The sequence below is a fragment of the Agelaius tricolor genome, unplaced genomic scaffold (genome assembly GCF_023055355.1).
Source record: "Agelaius tricolor isolate 1412-34295 unplaced genomic scaffold, bAgeTri1.0.p SCAF_26, whole genome shotgun sequence".
In the NCBI taxonomy this organism is placed as follows: domain Eukaryota; kingdom Metazoa; phylum Chordata; class Aves; order Passeriformes; family Icteridae; genus Agelaius; species Agelaius tricolor.
This window is the reverse complement of record NW_027269286.1, coordinates 8,484,607-8,493,759: the sequence shown is the minus strand read 5'-3', so window position 1 is coordinate 8,493,759 and position 9,153 is coordinate 8,484,607.

Genomic DNA, 9,153 nt, shown 5'->3' with positions numbered 1-9,153 from the left:
AAGTTAATGAATAACTCTTTCACATAGCTTTCCATCCTTGAATCTTTGAATCCTTTGCAAAAAGGCACTTCAGTACTACAATGTAACTTTGCTCAGTGATTTTGACCTCCTGAGAGTTTTTCCAGTATGGAATATTCCCTAGACAGAAATGTTACTTTATATAAAAATGTACCAGATCAAATACAGTATAAATATCAAATTCTGTAAACTAAATTTTGTGAGCTCCTTGCACTGGATTTTGATTCTGAAGCACTAAATGTGAGGTTTCTGTAAATAGGCTGCTTCTGTTACACATTTCCTCAAACACTGACATGCTCTTAGCTAAAAAGATCTCCAGCCTAAAATTAGTAATGGCAGCACTCGGCATCTCTAAATGCCTGTTGTGTTTTTTTCCCTTAATTGTTCAATTTTGATCTAATATCAGATAATAGAGACAGATCAGTTAAGTGTAGTGCTGCATTATGCCATTTCTTTGGCTGCAGCAAATAGGAAGACTATTAGCTAATGTCCTTTCTATCTTCAAAATCAGTAGATCTCAGACCCTGCTGCTGTGGTTTATGTCCAGGTATAATTGCAGCACACTTCACAAAGATTCCTAAATGCACTTCAGAAGACAAAGTGACCTTAGAAAAGATGTTCTTCTTCTGCATGAGACCGTGTCAAGGATCACAGTATGCAATGACACAGTTACACTGCAAATGACTTTTGGGAATGATACTAATGATTTTGAAGCAACTTTTAAACATGTGTCTCAACAGCTCATGTTACCATGTTGTCTGTGGTGTGTCAATAGCTCATCAGAGATCACACAAATCTTCCAGTTAAGGTAAAGTAATTTCGTTACAAAAATTTTTGTAGTACTGTTCCACATTCCTTGTTTTCGTGAGTGCCTGTGGTACATGAAATGTAAATGGAAAGCATATAGCTAAGAAGTCTCTTATGGTTAGTTCTGCACTAATCTCAGCTCAGGTTAAGGAGTACCTTTGTATTCTTGTGATAGCTCTACTCCCTAAGCTGCCATATAAAACATTTAACAGGCCCCTGCTCACCCTCCCAAAATTTTCTACTGTGGGATTTTAAACAGCAACATAATAAACCTGCCTGCAAGGGCACTGCATCCACTTTCATTAGCTTGGAAGAAATTTAACTCTACAGTATGCATCAAAATCCCTGCTGTGTAACTGTCTTCTTCTAAGTGCAGTCAAAATAAGCTCTATAATCTCTTATTCATTTTAAAATCAAAATTATTCAAGCCTCTGATTTTTCCTTTATTTTTGAGCAGTAGTCTTGGTGATTTTATAAATCCTGAATAAAAATAACAGATCATTATTCACAGTCCTTTTAGTCTTCATTAGCATAGACTGACTCACCAGCTTGCTAAATAAACAGAACACATAGGTTAGACATATGTTTTTTCACCTGACTTATTTCATGATGCAGAAAGTACTTCAGCTCTATTTCAGCCCTTTCCTGTGTGAGAACAGAATGCACCAATTAATAATGTCAAATTACAGCCAGAAACCCATGCCTGAATGAGCTTGTCAGGACAATGAGACTTTTCCGCTTATTATTTTCAGAAAATTCAAATGAAAGAGAGAAGCTGTGAGCAGTTGTAAAATTCTCAGTCCTTTATCAGTGCTACAAATAAATATGTGTAAAAAGCTTGCGTGTTTAATGCTTTAAAATAACATAAAATCAAATTTAAAAAAACAAGCTTTACATATGAAGACTTTCAAAAATGCCAATTTTTATATTCTTGGCAATGACAGTATCAGCTGTTTAGAAATTAATTTAAAGTGTTTTTTAATTTCTGTTTGTACAAACCATCCTAATCCCTTATTCCACTTTTATTAGTATTATGAAAATAAGTTAACTCCAAAAGAGAGCTGGAAGGTCTTGGATTTGATGTAGGGCTTACCAAGAAAAAGAGCCAAGAGAGGATTCTCCTGCCTTTTGAATAGGGTAGCTGTCGTAGACCCTGCCTGGACATGACAAATGTGAAAGGACACCCTGTGTTTTACAGCTGCTTATGTATTCCTTATCATTCTCATGCAAAATAAATAGAATTAGTTGTTTTCAAAGACTGGGGGGATGTCCACCTCAGAAAACAGACCACACATTATTTTGTCACTGCTGAGTACCACAGCAATTATATAACTGAGAATTCCCACTCTGAGAGGTGGGTTAAAAGAAAAGCAGTTATAGAGAGTGAGTACAATAATAAGAACGCATGAGCTTGCTATGAGCTCTCTTTCCCCAAGCAGTCTTCTAACACCTCCCAAAGTCAAACAACTTGTGGGTAGCTTGTTTGGCAGCTGGCTGAGCTGCTGCACACTTGCTGGAATAACTTACCCACAGATGTCTATGCCTACTATCCTGGCAGTGGCCAGAGTCTGGAGCATTTCCCACAGTTTGCGGCAAGAAGCAGCACTGCAACAAGGACTGACTCTTCTCCCACAGGCTTGGTGCTTTATTCAGCTGTACTACAGCCATTCTCTTCATACTGGAGGAGTGCTCACAGCATTCTTAGAGCAGGTTAAAATGGAAACCAATTTATAAGTATTGTTATTACATCAGTGTATTGTGGAGACAATTAAAACAACTACGTTCCCTATCCAGTAGGAATAAATGGATTTTTGCTCTATCTTAGTCTACCAAATGAATCATGGTAAAGGAGGAATCACATCCTTCCAGCCAGGAGAGTTGATAATTGTTAAATTGGTTAGGTGTAAGCACAGTAAATAAAGTCATTCAGTCACCTGCCACCATCTAAGTAGCAGTAGCTGAACCCACTGTGGGCAGTGTCTTGTGAGGGGATTCAATAACTCAGCTAAGAGCTGAAAAATCAATCTTTCATCTAAATCAAATCAATTGATATCTTCAGTTAATACATAATTATAGAAAATTTACTTTTCCTTTGCAGTTATTTCATGCACCATTGTGTTCAAGATATCTCTGTAGAAATGGCAAAACCTTCTGTGAAGGCCTCTAGTGTGGACACATCTTTGACTATCCAGAGTCAGATGGCAGCTGCAGGTCTGCCTTAGGTCAGATGTGCCACAGTTCTATGTTTCTATAGCGCTTTTTAGTGTCTTTCTTTCATGATCAGACACCAGCTATGGAGCAATGAATCATGGAGATGTAAAACAAACGTCACATGTGCAAAAGATGCCTGTTCAGATAAGGCCACAAGCCTTCCCCTGTGGTTAATTTAAAAGAATTATCTCAATTTCTTCATTAGTTATCATGTTCATAGCTATACTCTCCTTGAAAGGAGGAACTATATACAGAGGAAAGATATCAAAATATTTACAGGGTAGCCAAATCCAGCATGAAAATTTCCCTCAGGAAAAATACACCTGTGTTTGTGAGAGCTTATTATGGTGGTTGAAAAAAATATTTTGGCTTTATTTATTCTGCCACTCTATCCGTTGTGGAGCAGGTTGGCACCTGACCTTCTATCCTCAGGAAAGGGCTAAGTACAATTGTGCTGCTCCCAGAAACCCCAGCAAGGAACTATCCTGTGCCAGCCCATTTTTTGTTGTAACTTATTTTCTCTCACTGGTCAGCAATTTGGAGGTCACTTGCATGAAAATAGGAGACAGCGGCTTATTGGCAGCTACTCTGCTGCCATGGTGATTCCTGGAGTACAGAGAATAGTGCAGGAAAGATCATAGGGGGAAACAAGGAGGTAGGAGTCATCGTTTCTATACAGAACACAAAATAATAGAGGAAGAAAAGTAATGTAGGTCTGTTGCAGCAAAAATGAAATAACATTTTATATATCAAAGAAAAAGAAGTCAGCAAAAGAGATGCAGAGATAAGGAAGGACAGGGATGCATGGCAAATTTCATCAAATTGGCTTAGTATAATTTTAAGGAGCTGTAGTGGGACTGCAGAGAATTTTGTTTGCTTTCTTTTCTCATAAATTCACAGACAGAAAAATGCTGGCCAGCTCTAAGAAAGGGGCATCAGTCATGCAGGCATTTAGCCAACATCACCACTGGGCCTATGAATGTCAGGTGCTGTTCAAAAAACTAATTAGTTTGTTTTCCTTCAACACTTTGTTGAAAGAATGTTTCATTACAATGCAAATGGTGTTAACTCACAACACAAGCTAGTCAAATTCTTTCAAAACATCCCACATAGACCCTTATCATAACCTGCCAAATAATAAATTCTAAACTCTTTAGAAGATAAAATTCATACTGGTAGCAGGATGCTGACTGTCAGACAATTTACAGCTTTTATTATTTCTGATACTTTGGGTCCCAAAGTAATTCGTCTTGTTACCTCTGTTAACAATGGATTGGCACTTGCCACTGTAGCTAGCTAGATTGATAGCTGAAAAGTAAACTACTGCCTTTGTGAAAAGAATATGGTTGAAACACGTCCTATCGTGTTTTTTTCTGCTGCTGCAGCCCCTCCTTTTCTTCCTGCCAACAGCAACTACAGCAGGGCCTCAGAGTATGAACAGGTTCAGGAAAGCTGCAGCCACATGCTCACTCCTCTGTCATCTTTCCCAGTCCAATTACACATGAATTCAGTCTCTGTGCTGTACTTTCTTGCCCAATGACTTTCTCTGAACAGATTGCTGAGCACTTTCATTCCTTTCTACTCCTGCCTTCATTTTGGCTGGATCAAGACATTTCAAAAGTCAGACTGGATCAGCTCCTGCCAACTCATTAATCATTCATTAAGTCCACTTAATATTCCTGGCCTTTCTCTTGTCAAGTTCTTTGATGCAAGCCATAGTGAAGCTCAGGTCCCAGAAGGGTGATGAGAGCTACCATGAGTAGCTCCACTGAGGGTGCCATTGGCATGAGGCACTGGTATCTGATGAAAGGTAGTTCATATCACAGCTGAATCATGGAGCCTACACTCTACACAGGCAAAGAAAAGACAAAACATGTCTTTTTGTGGGTTGCGCAACAGGTAGTTACTGTCTTCCATGAGAGAGGAAAAATGCTGGGCTACTGATGCAACTGGAGGAGGTGAGGGTCTTGGCCAGGCAGAAAAAATGCAGCTAATACAAGATGCTGATTGCTCTGCTACTCAGACCTGGAGGGTGGGCATTCAGTACCATGCTATTTCAGTGCTTACAGCTGGCAGAGTTTGCACTGATCTTACAGGACCCAAAAAACAAGCTCTGGAAAACCATTGCTGCTGAAAGGAAGAGAGTTTGAATGCCAAATGCTAAATTGGACAAGAAGAAAGGGTAAGACTCTTTTTCCTGGTGCCAGTCTTGTTACTGACTTAGCAGTCTCAGTGATTAATACAGTAGTATTCAGAAGTCCTAGAAGAGTTATGAGTAATGTTAATTCCACCATTTTCTCCAGATGAAAGTATTTTTCCCATTTTCATAGTAGGATCCAACTTAGACTCTTACTCAATTCAGGGATTCAAACATTTTGCAGGCAGAAAGAAAATAATATAGAGATTAGAAAAATGCATTATTTTTTAAGTGTAGCAATTTATTGTCAATAAAACATGCGGATAAGCAGATGTGCTTTTAGATAGAAACAGTTTAGAGACCTTAAAAATAGTAATATTCACAGCAGAGTTTCTTGTTTTGTTCTTGACTCAAATTATCTAAACAATAGGTTAATAGACTTAACCTTGCCACTGGAATGCATGCTCATATGTATGCAAAATAAAATCTTTTACAGGACTGATGGCATAACTGAAATTAAAAGTCATATATATCCATAGAGATTTTAAAGATGCAGACATAATTTTTAATATGATATTAGGATTGAAGAATCATCATTCAGAAACCTCTGGAAAAATTAAAATTTGCAGAAGAACATTGTTTTGAGTATATCAAAGCATTCAATTTTTCATAATTTCTAAAAGTGTCATTGCTATTTAAGTAATTTTCTCTTTATGTCCTATGTTTTTGGAAGAACAATTTTTTTTTATTTCTGGTTCAAAAACTTTTTGATGCAATATTTATTTCATTGAAATTCAACACTTAATATGGTGGATTTTTTACAATGTTTGAGCTTAACACTGCGATGGGAGGTTGGTTGAACTGATCACTGATTCATCAATCCTATAAGCTAATATGTCTTTGGTCTTGCCTGTTTCTAATTCACACTACTGAGCCAATGGCCCCTTCAAGAAATGTGTCCCTCTGGTTTTTGTAGGTCAGAAGCCTGTGCTCAGATCCTGGTTAGACTATTCTATAGCTCTCTTGCAGCCCATAATATGTGGGTTTCTTCCACAAGTAATCAAGACTCATGGAGAACTGGTGCACATCCCTGTCTGCTCAAATACAGAATGAAAACTTGGGAATTAGAACAACTCCTTCCAGGAGGAGACTGACTTCACGTCTTCACAAAGAAACAATTTTTTTACAATGTTCTATTAAGAACCTTTCCTTTGGATCCTCCTATAGACATTTATGAAAATAAGAAAAAGTGGCTAGCTTTTCTTTGCAAAACTCTTGACTGTTGCAAAACTCTTGACTTTGCATATCAAGGATATGGAAGGAACATATCAAGGACAAAAGGAAGGGAAAACGAAATTGTGAAGGTGGACATTGTGCAGAGGGGAAGATAAAGAGCAGAAAGAGTGTGTAGGATGTGAGAAATGAGAGATCTGGGGTGGCTGTTGCCAGACAAAGCATCTGTAAACACACCTTTGTTGCAAAGTGTTCCGTACACTCTACCAGTGTGAAGTAAAAGAGGGTCTATGCACCAATGAACCTGGATGGAGAAATAATTAGGGGATAAATCTACATTTAGATTAAGTTTGTCAGAAATATTCACTCTGTTCTCTGTATTTTCATACTCTGAAATCCTAAAACAGAAAAGCAAACCAAACCAAAAAACAAAGCAAACCACTAGTTCACCAAAATGAAATTCAGCTCACAACTGGGAAGAGTATTTACTTTTAAATATAATTGAAGTAAGGACAAGGTAAAATTACAGAACAGCAAGGCATGAACCCACTGCATTTTCTCTGTGTGATACTGTTCCAAAAACTCAGTGAAGCAAGATGTTCATACTGTGTAAAATATTAAATTATTCATTTGATTTGTATTTAATGGTTCCAAAAAACCCAAGCTGGTAAAACACAAACAACACTTAGTGCACCTTTCTTCTTTTTTTTTTTTTTTTTTGTTCTTCAGAAGGCACTTGTTCCAACACCTTCTGCATGCAGGCTAAATTATTTCCCTCAAGTTTTGATTCTATCAAACATTCTATCCAACTATTCCCATGAGGCACATATGTTTTCACACCCCCCAAGCACACAGCTTTCAACTGCTTGTTAAGCAGAGCCAATGAAACTGAGAATTCTTAAACAAAGCACGCATTAGCATGCCTCTTGTTTTCTTAGGTTTTCATTGCTCCATTTACTATTTAGAACTTCATCCCACTCCTATTGAAGTGAATAATGAAACTCCCATTGATTTCAATTTGAAAGCCTCTCAATTGCATTAACGTCTAACTGTTGAAAAAGGGAAAGCAGATCTGTGCAATGTTATCAACCAAAGTTTTGTTTCTGTATCTGCTCTATGCTTCTGTATTGTGGAAGTTACTGCTTTATCTGGGATATTTTCTGCTTGTGGCCATGTTTGCTTGTCTTTTGCATAGTTCTTCAAATTTTATCCAAGTCATAGTACTGATAGGAATAAAATGAAATTTAGAATATGCATCCTACCTTTAAAATCTTGCATGTCTAGTAGTAATCAATTATTATTTAAACTTTTGTAGCAGAAGGAGAAGAAGAGATATAAATCTGGTCCATCTTCTGTTTGATAATAAGCCTCAAAGAACACCAGCTCCTGCAGAGATAATTACCCCAAGCACTAGGGCTGCCCTGTACATTCTTCTGAAGCAACTGATAGTCCGGGAATGTTCGTGCCACTTCCCCAGCTTCCATCAGCTGCACAAGGTGTCCCCCTCCTCCCACTTCTAAACACCTCTGTGCTCTAGGGCTGTCAGCAGGGCACATGCCACTATCCATTCCTTCTCTTCCTCTCTTTCAGAGTCCTGTTACCACTTTTTTAATACCCTGCTGCACTAACCTTCACCACCTCCCTTCTTTTCCATCCTTCATGCTTGAATGATTTTATGGGTTCCAATTCATTTGAAGATATTGATGCCAGTGAAAGTGTAACTGTCCAGAAAGGGGCAGCATGCACAAATACCCTAAAACTTTTGCATGAGGCATTCAATCTCTGATGATCTGGCTGAGATCTTTCAGTGAACAGTCCTGAAAGGTTGGCTTCCAAAATCCACTTCTGCTCTCCATTCTTCTAATATTTTATATTATCCCATGTGTTGAAACTGTATCTATTTCTCAAATCCCAACACACATTCTTCTATCCCTATAACAATTCCTTTGGGAAAAGTTCCTTTGAAAAAACTCTTTGACAAATCACAGCGTATGGCTTGCATATATTAACAGACATTTGTTTATAAGCATTACTAGATCTACTTGAATTAGTTTTTTATTATATTTGTTTAAAACAGCCAAGGCTAAAATTTCTTTTTTTCTTTTCTTTTTTGAGAAATTGCATTTTGAAGCTCAACAATTTTCATATCCTCCCACCTCCTCAAGATCTACTTAAGTAAATGTAATCAGACTTGTTCTGAAGAAAAATATTTCATAGAGTCTAAGTAGAGGTTTTATATTTATGCGTAGGTGATATGTACTTTAAGTACCAGTGATTTTTCTCTTACCTAGGCCAGGCCTTTTTGATCTCATTGGGATTGGTCTGTTAAAGCCAATAGAACTGCTGTGGAGAGATGCAGCTTCATTTTAGGCAATTTTGAATGATTAAAGCAAGAGGAAACTTAGCATTGTAGCTGCTTCTTGCTCAAATTAAAAAACATTTAAAAATAATTAAAAGTAAGTAGTGAGGTTTTGAACAAGGATTTGAATTTTTCTCTGCAGGACATATCCATCTACATGTTTTACTGAAAACAAAGTATGCTTTTATTTTATGTTTTTTAATTTTTTCTAGAATTCATCATCTCCACAGAAGGTAGGCTTTCTTTCTTTTGAATATAGAAAAGCCCTGGTCCCCTGTTTCTTGTGGTGACAAGTTCATTGAAGAACTGATTCTTCTTTCTTTTCCTGATACTTTCAAGATCAACTTGCAGAATGACTTACTGCTCACCTTCACAGATGATGGCAAAA